Genomic DNA, 16,539 nt, shown 5'->3' with positions numbered 1-16,539 from the left:
AGAGATAGGGAGGAAAGCAGAGAAAAATGTAGAGCTCAATGAAAATCAATCAATCAATCAAAAAAAAAAGTGCAGCAGAGCATCCTGGCCCTAACCTCTCCTCTCTGTCTTCACCTTTGCTCTTCCAGCCCGCCTCTCCTCATCTCCTCCTATCTAGATTCTTGCTTTAACTCCACCTGACCTTGCTTATTATGGTTCCATCCTACACAAAATGTTCTTTTACTTTTTTGCATATTCAGAACTAAACCAAACAGCACCTTCCCCAGAATGCAATTCTGTAAACCTAGCCAATGACAAGCACTCAGTCCTTTCAATTTGAACAAAACAAAACAAAAACATATGATAAACTGTTGACTTTTAAAATATCATACTGAAATTAGTGTGTGTGTGTGTGTATGTGTGTGTGTGTGTGTGTGTGTGCTCCCCTCCCACATTAAACCATAAATATCTCAGTGTCATAGACTCTGGCTTTTTTCTCCTGTATGCCTGGCCCCAGCATGTATACAGCCCACACCATGCTTTAGTTCCTCAACAGTGTGCATCAGCCAAGATTGCCACCCATGTGATATCTACCAGAGGTTCTTTCAAGACCCGCAAGCATCATTTTCTTCTGTAAAATGAGATATGAGTCTAAAAAGCTGAAATCTTACTGAAAGCAGCTTTGTAACTAGGAAGGGTTTCATAAGGATGTCTACATGTGTCCCCACATTTGAATATATGTGCACATGACTGCAGCTCTTTTAATAGTTAATTATTGTTATAGAAAAATGACATAGAATTGCAAAATCACAAAATTTTAGAATGCCAGACATACACTTGCCATTGATGTACTTTCAGGCAATGGTTGTTTGCAGATGATTCTCAGGTGCCCCTGGGTTCCTTCCTGGTGGTTCTGGGGTCTTTCTAAGGAGGAGGTGTGGGTTCTCCTCTATGGTAATTCCTACCTGTGCTTATCTATTGCAAATTAACATTCAATCCAGTTTTCATGATTATTATTATCAGGCATACTTTCAAAGATTCTGAGACCTCTCAAGTGCATATTTCTGTGGTTATCCAGCTGGAACCCTGCTCACTTACATGGATTTTTGCAATCTCTTCCAGTTTGGTGGCTTGGCTTGTTAATTAGTACATTTTCATGAAACTGCTTAATAATACCTTGGGTAAAGATGATAGGATTGCCCTTTGCCGTGCTCTGGAGTTGCTGGCAACTGTTTTACTGGATGCTTGAGGAACCTGAACTAATTGAAAGTCAGAGAAATGAATCAAATCACTTCCTGCGTCTCTGTGAAATGTCAAATTTCTTGTGACTTTCAGGACAACTGCCACTGCCCATCAAAAATATTTGCTTTAGTAAGAAAAAGAAACACACGTAGACACAAACAATTTATACTAAATCACATGCTTAAAAACTTTCACAAAGTGAGTGTTCGTTGGTTAAGATGGCAATTAAATGTTAGACCCAAATAATTATTTCACAGGGCAAAAAGGATAACGTCATCTCACTTACAGGAAAGAGTCTCCCATAAACATGAACTTCTTTTGCTTATTCAGTCTTCCCTTATTACCTTACTTGGTTCTTCAGAAATTACAACCAGACACAAAAATCTCTTTTTCTGTCATGATAAAGCGGAGTAAATGAAGAGTAAATGACCAATTAAAATGCTGAGTTACATTTCCATTCACTATCTCTCATCCTCACTTGGTCCATCCTGTTTTGTTTCTTTGTTCATTGAGACAGGGCTCCACTTCGTAGTCCTCTGGCCTGGAACTCACTGTGTAGACCAAGCTGGCCTGGGAATCGTGGAGATTCACTTGTATCTGCCTCTGGAGTGCTGGGATTAAAGGTATCCACCACCACACAAAGTAAGAGCATTCCTTTTAATGCTTTTTAAAACAATATTGTTGGCAGCAACAATATTAAATATAGTTTTTGGTCCTGAACTCTACAGCGCTACTTTATTCTTCTATCTGTTGATGAGGACTCGAGGACATACATTAAAAGCAATAAGTTGGAGCTGTTTTCAAGTGTTTTCAAGCATCAATATTAATATTTGGCAATGATTGATAGACCTTGGAAACAGAGAGGGAACAGTTGGAGGTTGGATGAGGAGTTTAAAACATCGCTCAACAGAAGCACTAAGTTCCAGTGTTCTACATAACAGGGATGGTAGTTCACATAGGCCTACTATAAGCTTAATAAACAACTAAGAGAATGTATAGCAAAGGCTCTACATACAAAAATCAATCATGACAGTAGAAAAATTACTTTGATATTTATCAAGACACAATATATACACATATTGAATTACCACACTGTACCTCATAATCATGTGGTAACTTTTTGTTCATATAAGGTGAAAAAGGAGATCAAAGAGTAAGAGATAAGGTGAATATGATCAAAGTGTAGTATATTCATATATAAAATACTTTTCTCTGTATTACAGTTGCATGTCAAAAATTGAAAATAAACAAGAAAATAAAGATCTGTGTCAGTATATAGGAAGGAAAGAAAAGTAATTTAGGTCAAATCACTAGAGAGATAGATACAATCAGAAGATGCAAGTTTTTCATCCAATGGAAGTTGGAGCAATCTGTCCTGATGACAGTGGGCTCTCCTGAGGGTATCTTATCTGGGGAATATCATGGCTGCAACTTCCGAAGTATGTGGAATAGCACAGACCAGGATAAAGGAGATCTAGAAGTTTCTAAGGAATGAAGACTCCACTTTTGGTCTTCTGTCATAGAACACAGCAGAAAGTAAATTAACATTTGCTATAAAGGCTCAGGGTGAGGATGGGCACATTGTCCAACAGTAAAGTACATGTGCTGCTCTTGCAGGGGACCCCAAATCAATCTCCAGCTTCCATATTGGGATGTTTACCTCCTTTTGTAAGACTAGCTCCAGGAGATCTAACACCTCTGGCTTCTGTAGAAACTAAGACTGGATGTGCTATAATAGGAAGGAATTCCTTTCCCACAGACTTAATGATTTAAAGTCCAAGGTCAAAGCTCAAGCATCTGCTGGCGCTCTCCTTGCTCCATTGTCACCTGGTAGATGGGGAGAGGTGGGAGATGGAAAGAGCAGGCAGATCTCCCTTATTTATAGGGGCCCCAAAACCACCCATTAGTGGCAACCTCAAGACCTAATCTTGTCTTAACGATCTCACCTCTTAAGGCTGTCAGAATGACAAATAAAAATTCTGCATGAGTTTTAGAGGCGATAAACCTTCAAGCCACAGTATGAAAACAAAACAATGTCATAATAAAAGACTCACAGAACTTAAAGCCACCAGGCATCAAATCACATCTATAAACTCCACAGAGTGAGACTTGCTAGGAATGAATCCTAGAAGCTCCCAGTTCAGTGGGATGCCTCTCCCTACCTCCTCCCACCTTATTAAACAGGAGATTGAAGTTTTACAAGCTCTGCAGTAAATGCAAGTCCTTGTAGTTCCCAGGGCACTTGACAAGGAGATTCAGCTGTCATTATTTCACCCTGACTAGATGGTGTGGGGCAGGAGAGAAAAGGAGAGGAAGGATTTACCATTGCCCTTATTGTGGGGTGTTTTTGACAATCTGTTTTAGGATGCTTCTAAAGTCACCACAGAAACATCTGCCAAACACTCTGCTTAGGACAAAGGTTCAGTGTGATTCTATGTGAAGCTGCAACAATAGCCTATTTTTCCAAACTGCAAAGTGCGTTCAGACCTTACTGGAAACTTAGGAAAGAAAAAAAAAAAAAAAACTAAAACCTATTTGAAGGTTGGTTGCATAAAAGCCAACAGCTGCTACTTGGTTTTTTTTTTTTTTTTTTTTAAATAATATCTGCTTGAAAATGTCAAGGGCTTTTAAAATCTGCATCAATGAATCAAACCATTGTCACACAACTTGTGAAAAGTCAAAACACTTTAGGGTGAAGTTAGAATTGATGTTTTTCCTTTGCGGAGATGACATAAAAGTAAAATCTCAGAGATCACAATCTAAAGTAATTTTGTGAGAACTGCCCAAGCCCAAATCTTCCAATTAAATTCACGTTCCAGAAGGTAAAGTGTTTGCTGAATTACAGTGTCTAATTTGACAGATAAGGGTATCTCTTACCTTCATAAATATTGTATCAAGAAGTAAAATCAGACATTCTTCTACTCCTGATAATTCCATGGATATCAAGGAAAAGTAATTAATGTATTTTCAGTTTGGTTGAGGTATCCACATTCCATGATTCTTTTTCTAGGAAAAGAAAAGAATGCTTTATATTAACAAACATTTATTTTTATTTTTTTTTGGAAATGAGCAATGGTTACTGATGGATTTAAAATGAATATAAGGTCAGCTGTATATTTTCTTCTAGAATGTAAATTTAACCTGAAAAAAAAAGTCTCTCAATGAATTCCATTTGCCATTGGTTTGATAGTTAGGACTCCAGCAAACTTGGTTTATGATCAATCTGTGGACTTTGAGTTCTCAAAAACAAGCATCAAGATTCACAGGAAAGAGTTCGATGAGCATAATGTATTTATAGCCCTGATGAAGTGTTGAGTGGTGTGCATAGCATTAAATTGGTTCTTCTGTTGACAAGTGTGGTTAGCAATGGACAATGGAGTTTTTCACAAGAAATATTCTTTTTTTATATTTTTTTATATTTTCTTTTTATTGAGAATAAGAAAAAAAAGTTTCCGCCTCCTCCCAGCCTCCCATTTCCCTCCCCCTCCCCCCAATCTTCTCCCCCTCCCCCCTCTCTTCTCCCCCTCCCCCCACTCCTCTCACCCCCCCTCTCCTATCCAAAGAGCAGTCATGGTTCCCTGCCCTGTGGAAAGTCCAAGGTCCTCCCCTCTCCGTCCATGTCTAGGAAGGTGAACATCCAAACTGGCTAGGCCAAGCCGGAACATGAAGTAGGATCAGAACCCCTTGCCATTGACCTTGGCTTCTCATCAGTCCTCATTGTTCGCCATGATCAGAGAGTCCAGTTTTATCCCATGCTTTTTCAGTCACAGTCCAGCTGGCCTTGGTGAGCTCCCAATAGATCAGCCCCACTGTCTCAGTGGGTGGGTGCACCCCCCGTGGTCCTGACATCCTTGCTCGTGTTCTCCCTCCATCTGCTCCTCATTGGGACCTTGGGAGCTCAGTCCAGTGCTCCAGTGTGGGTCTCTGTCTCTATCTCCATCCATCACCAGATGAAGGTTCTATGGTGATATGAAAGATATTCATCAGTTTAGTTACTATCAATAGAAACACTGCTTGTCAACAGGAGTAACAGATGAGCTAAGAATCTTCTTCTGAACCTTCTTAGGCAGGCTACTTGTTTTTCCACCCCTGTGAAAATAAACTTATAGGAGAATCCTTCAGAACACATCTAGACCACAGTGCTGAACTGTGGTCTCCCTGATCTCCCATAGGATTAGTAAGGCTAAGCACTTAAGAAAGTAGAGGGAAGAAATGAAAGGAATTGCTTCAAGGTTGTCAACTTGCTCTATCCTGACTTACTGCAATGACCTAGACATGAGATCTTTCCTTAAGCTTAGAACAGCAGAAGCAAGAATGTAGTCAAGGGGTCATAGACTGCTTTCAGAGGTCCAGGATCTCCCTGCACTAGGATCTAGAGAAATTTTTCTCTATCCTGACCCACAACTTCTTCAATGCTATAATCACTGAATACCTTTGTTGTGCCATCCACTATGCCAAGGGATGTGGGATAATTATACCCTTTAGACTTTATATCCATGAAGTTTGTATTACCAAGGAATGCATTATAACTGAGGAAGCCGAGACACAGCATAGTCAAGTACACACACACACACACACTTCTGATGGATGACAGATAGCAGGGCCAGAATTTTAGTATTGGCAGAAGGACTTCACAATACTCAGTTTTATTCAAAAACTCTATTGAATTTATTTATATTCTGATGAAAATTGGCATGCACCTCTCAAGGCAAAAACTGAGTGATTTTCTATATTTTGATTTCACCTTTTTTCTTCAAAACTTTAACCTAGTGCCATTACAAATAGAATTCACTATGGCATGAAATATTAGCTGAAGCAGAGTGGGATACACAATACCGAATGTGTCTTCCATCACACATTTTCTGAGCATCATTTTTTTGTCTTCAGCTTTGGCCGTGGTCCCAGAGCAGTGATATACTTTAGCTTTTTTTTTTTTTTTTTTTGGTTGTTGCTATACAGTATGAGCCCCTCTGGGTCCTCCTTTCCTCATGGTTATACATTCTATTGCCTCCCTTTTAAATAGAAGTATTTATTTTCATTTTAAATATGTGAATATGTTCCTTTATGTATGTAATGCACCACATGGTGACTAATGTTTGTGGAGACGAGAAAGGGGCATTAGATCCACTGGAACTGGAGCTACAGCCAGTTGTGAACAGCCATTGGTTATCATAGACTGAGCCTTTGTCCTCTGAAAGAGCAGAAAGCACCCTTAATAGCTGATTCATTTCTTCAGACACATCTTTTGATCCTACACCCTGGTTTTCTTTCATCCTTCTCCAGCACATGTAAAGTGCCTGGCCCATGAGAATGATTTTGATTTTAACTAAAGAAAGCTAGATCATATGATTTCATTCTGTTTGTGGGAATGATATTTTCATTAACTATACTGGAAGGCCACGATAAATCTAGAATGAAATAATACATGTGATGGCATACAGAATGAAAATCAACACTAAAGAAAAGATATTCTTTTAGGATTATTTATAACAATTCCATCACTGATATTGACACAAGAATAAAATGGTTGTTGAGTAAAATTTCTTAATATATTTATAAAACATGTTTATTTTGCCTATTAGTCTGCTACATCTTGTTCTAGTTAAGAAAATTAGAAATAAGGAACTTCTGGTCTGGCTTTTAAGTTATCACACTGAAGAATGATGGTAGACCTAATACTCAGAGTGTGGAGTGGGGATTGAGTGACTGGTATACACTAGGCTCCAGGCTCCGTATTAGTCACTCTAACACAGGACCTCACCGAAGCCACATTAAAATCCTGTGAAAAGAAGTGTCTTGATTGTATGTGCGAAGGAAGGCATAAAGAAGCTAATGACTTACCCAAGTTCACACTTCTAAGTAGGACAATGAGGTTTTAATCTGCATCTGTGTGTGTCAAAAACTTGGTACTTTCATATGACTGAATAGTACCAACACTTGTCCTTCTACCATACCCATACAACACAAAGATCACAGGTTCAGAAGATTGGACCAGGAAGGGACTCACTGTGATGATTAAGGATGCAACTCAAAGTAGTTTATAAATAAAGGAGACGTCGTCATGGAATAAATCATCTGTTGAAGGGATAAGAGAACAGGTGAATCTAGTAAAAATTCTAGAAACAAGGATATAAATCTAAATGCCATTACAACTGTTCCTTCACTTCCTAAGCCTGTGTTTGTTCTCTCATGGACTTTTAGTCCATTGCACTAAGGCCTGGGTCACAGACTACTGCCAGTTCCCAGGCAGGTTGGTATCCTGTAAAAGAGTGCTGTATTAGAATCAGAGATCTTAAGTGTTTGCCCTGTAACAATGAGCTGAACCTAAAGAAATAGAGTTGAGCATTCTGCTGCACCACAGATAGAATGACAGAGCCTACTATAGCCACACCTCCTCTGCTTCAGAGAGCTCAGCATTTAGGAACTGAACAGGGCCTAGAAAGGAGGCTGAGACAAATAGAGAGAAAGTCTCCCCAGGAGGAGAACACATTGAAGTGCCAAGGCTTCAAAGGTCATTTCTTTTTTTTTAAAGATTTATTTATTCATTTATTATGTGTACAGTGTTCTGTTTGCATGTGCATCTGCAGGCCAGAAGAGGACACCAGATCTCATTACAGATGGTTGTGAGCCACCATGTCGTTGCTGGGAATTGAACTCAGGACCTCTGGAAGAACAGCCAGTGCTCTTAACAGCTGAGCCATCTCTCAATGGTCATTTCTTTCTTCCTGTACAGTTACTTTTCCTCACCAGGGTTTAGTCTCCTAACCACCTGACTTCACTGTCTCATTTGCCTAGCTGGTAGGTAGAAGAGAAAGAAGCAAGCATTTGAACTTTACCTTTTTGTTGCAATTAGTGTTTAATTTAGGGATGCCTGGTTTGGGTTCACTACTCCAAATTTAAACTCTTCATATTAACATAGAGTTGTCAGAATCACAAGGTCCTCATGTTTTACTTGAAGCAAGGAACACAAGATGTGTAGACTTATAATAACTTTATTTATCTGCAGAAAACTTCCATGCCAGAGTCAGTATATCTCAAAACTTTTGTACATGTGTTCTTGACAGATCCTGGGTTAGTCAAATCACATGACTTTAATATGCAGATTTCAAATCTTCTGGATCAGTATGTTTGAGTCATCTCTTGGGACTGGAGTTCAGCAAGGTGGAATATGATGTCTATGGACAATCGAATTTATCATCCTTTGGTCTCATGTGGTAATGGCTCAGACATATTGCTTGTGTCCTTTGTTGGTGTCCTACTTTGCTTTCTATTACTGTGAGAACACTGTTGCCAAAGCAGCTTGAGAGGAAATGGTTTATTTGGCTTATCTGTCCAGGAACTGCAGAAGAGACCATGGAGAGACACTGCTTAGTGACTTGTTCTGCTATGACCATGTGTCTGTCGGTGGCACCACCTTCAATGGGCTCAGACCTCTCATAGCAATCACCAGTCGAGAAAATGCCCTACAGATTGGACTGGAGACAATCTGATGGAGTCATTTTCTCAGCTGAGAGTCCTCTTCCAAGATGAATCTAGTGCATATTAAACTGATGACAAAGTAACAAGGATAGCTGGTAAAATTTAGAATCACCTTCCATATATTTCCATAGATATATATGGAAAGTGATTTCCATATATATACATATATACGTATGAATATATATATGTGTAAAGTGTTTATATATACACATTATATATATGGAAAGGAAAAATGTTCAAAATTAATGCTCCATAATTATCATTTTAATATATATCATCTAGTGTTTTTGGTAGTGTGTATATATATTACCAAAATATATATGCTATATGCATATACATATATGTATATATTGCAAAAATAGAGGATATATATTAAATGGTAATGATGGCACATTAATATTGAAGGTTTTTCCTTTTTTGTAGTTGTTACTTATAAAGTATCTCAAACAAGCATTTTTTTAGTGTGTGTGAATAAGTATGTGTATGTGTGTTATGCACAAGTGTAAGTGAAAGCTCAGGGTTTGCTAGGTATCTTTTCTCAGTTTTTCTCCATCTTTATCTTTTTAGACATGGTCTTCCTTGAACCAAAACTTCATCAGTTTAGATATTCTGACTGACCAGTGGGCTTTAGGGATCCACTTGTCTCTATTCTCTGCCAAACCTGAAGCCATAGACAGGCCAATACACCTGATCTAAACTCAGATCTCTAGCTTTTATAGCAGACAGTGTTTCAACTGAGCCAAACCCCAGACCAACAGACATTCATTTTGAAATAAAAGTGTAAATAAAACTGAATATTTTATGTTAAACTTACGTTTTATGGGTATGAAGGAAGCTTAACAATAAATGTCTCACTTCCTGGCTGCCCTGAGTATAGGGATGTATTGATATGCATGGAACTGGAAATTATTGCATTAAAAGATAAACTAGGCTGAGAAAAGAAAAATTTCATGTGGAATTTATACGTCAAGAAAACGAAAAAGACTTGAAACCAGAAGGTTATTGTTTAGGGCCAGCAAGAGGGCTTGTGGTGAGCAGACTAAGACAATGGGGTGCAGGTATGAAAAAATCAAAGTACATGGCATACATACATAAGAAGGTCAACAGAGCCATCATTCTGCACATTAAATGTCTGCTAATAAATAAGAGGATATCCAATTATGCGAATGACTGCTTCTCACTCTTTAACAAATGTGGAAAGCAGAGAACATCAAATAAATTTGTCCTTAGTAAAAGTTCAAACTTAAATGCACCAGCAGGATGAGAAGCACACTGAACGTGTCTGTACTGATCTTTTTAGGAGGCATCTTCAAAAAGAAGAGGATATTTGCACAGATTCTGTTAGGAAGAATAGAGAAGGTGACTATGGAGAAAGGAGAGAGAAACATTGAGACAATGAGTCCTGTGAACTCTGGTCTTTAAACTTTCAGCCTCTAGAGCTATAAGAAAGTACGTATTTGTTGTTCAAGCACAGCCTCTGGTGCTTTGTGAACAGCATCCCTAGACCAATCAACAAAGTAACCAAAAGTAGCACCTCTCTTAGTCAATGTTGAGATAAATTAAGACATCTGAGAGTATATATTCTTTTTGTGTTTTAGAGGCCAGAAAGTGTAAAACTAGATGCACACAAGTTTGGTGTCTGGTGAGGGCCTGACCTCCTCTTCAATTTTGGCAAGTTGGGTGCTGAATCCTCTGGAAGGAAGAGCTGCTTCCAATCTCATGGCAGAAGAACAAGAAGCCATCCCACCCCCAGAATTCTCCCTGTTCTGAAATACTCTAACTTGACATCATCTCCCAGAACTTCAGCTTTAATGATTAAGTTTCCAACTCTCAAATTTGCGAATGGAGCCATTCAAACTGTCGCATAATTGGAACAACAGTGCCAGCAGAAAACATCCGCAGCATCGACCGCATCTTCTCAATGTCCTGAGCATCAATGTGCACAGACTTACATGACTTTTCTTGCCCCTCTAACAGAAGGGTTGAATGAGATTGCATGGACAAGTGTGTGGGAAACTGCCTGCATCAAGCCAGTGCTCACCCAGAGCCAGGTGTGCTGATATAGACCTTTAGCTATAGCTACTCAGGAGGCTGAAGTAGAAGGATCACTGTGCTGTCCAGAATGGACCAAAGAGTGAGAACCTGCCCCTGAGAGAGGGAGAGGGAGAGAGAGAGAGAGAGAGAGAGAGAGAGAGAGAGAGAGAGAGAGAGAGTTTTCAGAGACTGTTTAGTAAGTACTGCATATGACTATTTTATAGCTCTATATATCAGAGAGCAGGCTGTAAAGGTCTATGCATCTAAAGCCACCTTGGTGCATTTCCATGTGTGGAAAACTTAGCACTCTTATCCACTCCCTCTCCCCTGGGTCAGGCAGGAAAAGTCAGTGATTACCAGACTTAAACACGATTAATAAAAACCTAGAGACAGAAATTGAGGTTCAACCTGAAGATCTGAAAAGCAAAGTAGCTAGCTACTGGCTCTTCTCTCAAACTCAGTCCAAAATGGCAATCCTTTCTTCAGGAATCTCAGAATGAGACTGTGTCTGAGAGCTGTCTCCTCCCGTTTTATAATTTTCTCTAGGGTTGGGATGAAAGGCGTGTACCACTGGGATCAAAGGCATGAGCCACCCAGTTTCTTTGACAACTAGTGTGGTTACTAGGGATAAAGTTATGTGTTACCACTGCCTGGTCTCTAAGACTGAGCAGTGAAACTGTTTTATTCTCTGATCTTCAGTCAAGCATTATTTATGAAATGCCACCACATGAGACAGGGCAAAAGGATGGTTATGGACATCAGAGGTGGACATTGCAGTTCATAAGAAGATTCTAGGCCCAGAACTACACTGTGAGGGGCAGTCTGTGGACAGACAGAAGATATTACATTGGGGTTGAGTTAGAAGGGCACTGAAGATATGCACGTTTATCCCATTCATACAAACATCCATCATTTCTCAGTTGAGTACAGGTTATTGAGAAAATTGCATTTTTCAAATACTCCAATAAACAGATGAATCACATTCTTTTTGCTGTTAATATAATAGAAGCATGAAGCAAGAACCCGTGTCCTAAATGTAGTCTTCAGAATTTCACCCTCTGAGAAGCTCACCAGTGTGGAGAAGTCTCAATCTAACATAGTGTTTTAGGCATTTGTCAAGAGCATGATTGTTTGCTGAAGTTCAATACACAAGGGACTGGAAGTTGAAAATAGGAGTTGTTCAATAGCAGAATCTGATGACAAGGTGTGCGTCTTACAGGAGCATCTTCATGGATGCTGGGAACCACCATCTGCTCCTAGCAGATGCCACTATCATTAATCTGTCAGCACTGGCCAATTTATTCCTCACACCCTCTGCACACCTTGCGAGAAAACAATACTGTTTTCCTGGTGACTACTTTTCATTATGTCTAAGAGACTCACATTTTGTGTTTTTCTTCTGGCAATCACCATTTTGTCTTTCTCTAGTCACTATTTGAGTAGTTATTTCTTATACACCAATAGCAAAGTGTGCCTTCAAGCAAGTGTGTGACAATGTGAACTTTCATGCAAGGGTCTAGGTCACTCACCTGGACCATGAATCATCTATGCTATTTACAATAAGGAACAGAGACACCCTCTCTTCTCCACCCTCTGTGGTGCACGCTCACGCGGGTGTGTGTGTGTGTGTGTGTGTGTGATGTAAAGCAGAGAGGCTCCTAAAAAGACATAGACAAGTAGAATGCTTTGGCTCACTTAAATTTAGGACATGAAGAAAGAACCTGAAAAGTCCATTTAGGACCTGGGATGCTCACAGATGGACTCTGCCAACCCAGCATTCAGATTTAGCACAGAATGTGTAGTAAGGGCTCTTGTCCCATGAATACCTCCAGGGAATTCAGTGATATTTGCCTACTAATGATCTTTAGAGTGTGGAGCAAAGAGTCGTAGAGAAACACAGGCTTTCAAAGCTAGTGAGCAGGAAAACTGCTGACTTGTGTAAAGAGAGAAGGAATGTGAGCATGAGCTTGAGCGTCTATCATAGACCGCTTGGTACTGAGGACCTGTTTGGCTGAGTTTTGGTGCAGATGACAGGGGTAGGAAGAAAGGGGTGGAATTCATGTGGCCAGGATGTAAATACTATTGTTGGGCCTCTGCAGTTTCATATATTTAACTCCAGGGTGAACTTGGTTACCTGCACTGTCCTGTTGTTGGCAGTAGGATTCTGTTTGCATGTTCATTGTGTTTTTCATGTGTGCACAGAACAGAGCAAAGATGATCTCATGCTCAGCCTTGAGTTCCATTTCACTCTAAATGTATAGTCACAGCTACTTGTTCAAAATGAAAAGATTAAGTTGACCTATTGTATAGCTTTTGTGTATTTGTCCCGAAAATATCTGTTGAATACACAAAACAGGTCTCACTCACTTTGCTGAAATAATGGGTCCTGTATTGCTTTTTCTCCTAGATAAGAAAAGCAGTAGTAGGAAGATTTTAAATATTCACTTACTGTTTATATTGTCCAGGATTATAGAACTCCATTGAAACATCATGAATATACATTATTATTACTCAAATCTCACAAATGACAGTATATAGCTATGAGGAAGCTACACAACTTTCAGACTTTGAAGCAATGCAGCCTTTCTGGAATGTTTTTAGGCTAATTGATAATGTCCCCCTGCCTTTTCCTTGGCACGAATACAAAACCTGAGGGATTTTTATAAAGTATAATGGGGAGAATAGAGAAATTTATTTATAGTCCGATCCAGTTGTCCTGGGGTTTTAGCTGCGTTCTACTTAGTGGTTTACTTTTAAACTCACCTTTTGACTCATCAGGAAGATATATATATATATATATATATATATATATATATATATATATATACACACACACACACACACACACATATATATATATATATATATATATAATTGCTTGTTCTTTGAGAAAATGTAGCACACTTCTTCCACTAGCATTTTTTGTTGCTGTTGTTATTATTCTGCTTTTGTGGTGCTGGGAGTCAAATTTGGAGTCTTGTTCATTGAAGGCAAGCATTCTAGCACTTAGCTACAACCTCATGCCACTTCCTGGTATTTTTACTTATAGAGATGCTAGTAGTAGAACCACAGACTCTTGAGGACTTAAGTCAGTAAACTATGACTGTGATTGCAGAATCCACGAATGTCCGACTAGGCCTCACAAGACTCACTGTTCTCTCTCTCCTGTAAATACAATGCAAAATTGTCAGAACTGACTCTACACCTGTGAGCGGAGTTGGTTCTGCCATTCACGTCATTGCTGCTGATTGTCAATTCTGTATAGGCACGTAACAAAGTTCTCGCCAACTAGTCCTCAGAAAAAGTTGCCAGGGACTTTAAAGATTTTTCCATCATGATAAAGGAGAGCAACATAAAAAGCTGTCTTTGTGTTTGTTACCAGGGGAACAAGGAGAGTAGCCTGAAGTTCCTGCAGACCTGCTTTCATCAAATTGGCACTGCGATGGTATGTGCCGTAGAGGGGCTAAAGTAGCCAAAGTCACTCCTAACATGGATGACATCTTGAACTACTCCGCCTATCCTAGTTTCAGATCCCTTTGTTTGATTAAATATCCAGGCAAGAATTTACATAGGAGAGGAAAGATCTTACTTGACTTATTATTCCAAGTTACAGTTCGTTTCAAGGAAGTCAAGGCAGGAGCTCAAGCAGTCAAGAGCAACAATGTATTAAATGTATCCTTGCAGGCTCTCATCTAGGGGTCTTCTGTTTTACATAGTTTTGGAAGCCCTAACTAGGGAATGCTGTTCCCAAAATGAATTGTGTCTTCTTCTAGCAAACAAAAATCAAGAAATATCTTAAAGTACTTTCCCAGAGTCCAAGGTGATCAAGACAATTGTGTCTTGAAACTCTCTTCCTACATCCTTGTAAGTTTTGTCAGGTTCAAAATTAACCTGAATAATCCATTTCTTGTAAACTAGACATATAAACACAGTGCAATTTTAAAATTTTAAGGTTTTCACATTCTAAGGAATATTTATAAGTCAAAACTCACTTTAAAAGTCCAAATTTACTTAATGATAAACATCTATAAAGAAACAAGACAACAACAACAACATCTCATTCTATTCCAAAAAGAAGAATCAGGATACAAAAACAATTACACAAATTATCTAACGATGTAAATTCAAATCATGTAGTTCATTGTCCAGTATCTGGTACTGAATCATAATATAATAATCTGGACCCTAAAAGGCTTGGGTACCCCCAGTTCTTCAGCTCCAATCCATAGAACATACAACCTCCCTGATAGGTCAGCCTCTTTCTCCCTCCACAGCTCTCTTTTTTTCTGGACATTCAATTGTCATGTAATCTCCCTTACCTTAGAGTCCCCATTACAATTCACCAATGGCCTCTCACAGCCTCTCTCCATGAACTCCAACCCTGCTGCCTGGGACAGCTGTTTTTAGCTGGTCTTCTTGACACTTTTGATCTTGCAAAATCAAATTCAGTACAACTCTATTTCTTCAGGACCAGTTTCTATCCAGATTTCATTTTTGTTGCTATAACATATCCTGATCAAAAAACAACATAGTGAAGGAACAGATTTATTTGGCTTGCAATTCCAAGTTATGGTCCTTTATTTGGGCAAAGCAAAGTGAAAACTCAAGCAGCTAGCCACTTCACATCCACCGTCAGAGGAAAGACAAAATAAATGTGTCCTTGCATTGCATTCTTGCGTAGTTTCATCTGACTTTCTCTTATCTTGTGTATTCTAGAATCCTCAAGCCTATGGAATGGTGTTCTCCAAAATGGCTTCTTTGTATATCAATTAGCAAACAAGATAACCCCACAGATGTTATAATAAGTCAAACTGACCTTGATAATACATCATTAAGAATTCTTTCCCAGCTGATTTAAGGTGATATCAAGTTGACAGTTAAGCCAGTACATTATCTAATGTCAGCAATTTGGATTTTAAATTTTAAATTATTTGAAACTCTATGTACACATATTGTAAAAACAAGTAGAGTCTCATATATATTGCCTGCTAAACACATCTGGACTATTTAGTAGCCTTCTCTTCTGTGGTTGCTGAGATAAAAAAAATCTTTCTTTCTGGCCTTTTATAATAACATTTTATTAGCTAAACAAAATACCTAAGACTAGATGAGTATGAAGCTATATCTGAAGTTTGGGAAGTTCATAGTACAAGATGAACTATGTAAGGTATGTGTATGTACAAGGTGATTGTCTTAGCCTCTGGTGAGGATGTTAGGAGGAACATGACTTCATATCATAGCAGAAGTTTGTACGTGGATGTAAGCAGTCACAGATCCATTCCTTTCATAATAATAGCCCTCTCATAAGGATTACCATGGAAGTTACACAACAGTGAACTTAATTTATTTCTAGGTCAGTTTCATCACATGGAGCATTAAGGGACATCTAAACCACAGTACCACAGATGACTTAAGATTGTGGTTTGGTTTTCAGATCATTTCCAAGACATTATTTCTTTTTCATTAAAGGTAATTCAGAATAATGTGGATTAAGTTTAATTCTAGCTATAAAACACTAAAAATAACAAAGTCATGATATAGTGACAGATATGTCTTCATTAGAATATCAAAAACATAAATTAATGGTGAATTCACCAGTGCCAAAGGATAGCAGTGATAAACTTTTGAGTTCTGGTAGCAGCCACTTTAAGAGGAACTGAGATTTTCTCTCTTGACTTAGCCATGTCTCCTTTTCAGTCGTTGGTAGTTTATGGACTTTATTGGACCTGAAATTAAAGCCTCTGGACAAAGACAATGAAGGAAATGTTCAGTTCGATCAGTTCTTCAAGGCTTCTGGATTAATCT

The 16,539-nt window shown here is 38.8% G+C and overlaps 1 long non-coding RNA gene across 1 annotated transcript; it reads right to left on the bottom strand.

Moving 5' to 3' along the window:
- Window positions 1–1,117: 1,117 nt before the first annotated feature.
- LOC126506596 (uncharacterized) lies at window positions 1,118–15,251 on the bottom strand. Its single transcript, XR_007593265.1, has 3 exons — window positions 15,054–15,251; window positions 4,099–4,227; window positions 1,118–1,238 (listed from the first exon to the last, which is right to left on the bottom strand). It is a non-coding gene; the product is annotated as an uncharacterized lncRNA (long non-coding RNA).
- Window positions 15,252–16,539: the final 1,288 nt, after the last annotated feature.

This window comes from Alexandromys fortis, unplaced genomic scaffold, assembly GCF_014885135.2.
Source record: "Alexandromys fortis isolate MF-2015 unplaced genomic scaffold, M_Fortis_MF-2015_v1.1 scaffold_0, whole genome shotgun sequence".
NCBI classification, from domain to species: Eukaryota; Metazoa; Chordata; class Mammalia; order Rodentia; family Cricetidae; genus Alexandromys; species Alexandromys fortis.
This window is presented reverse-complemented; position numbering and strand designations above follow the sequence as displayed.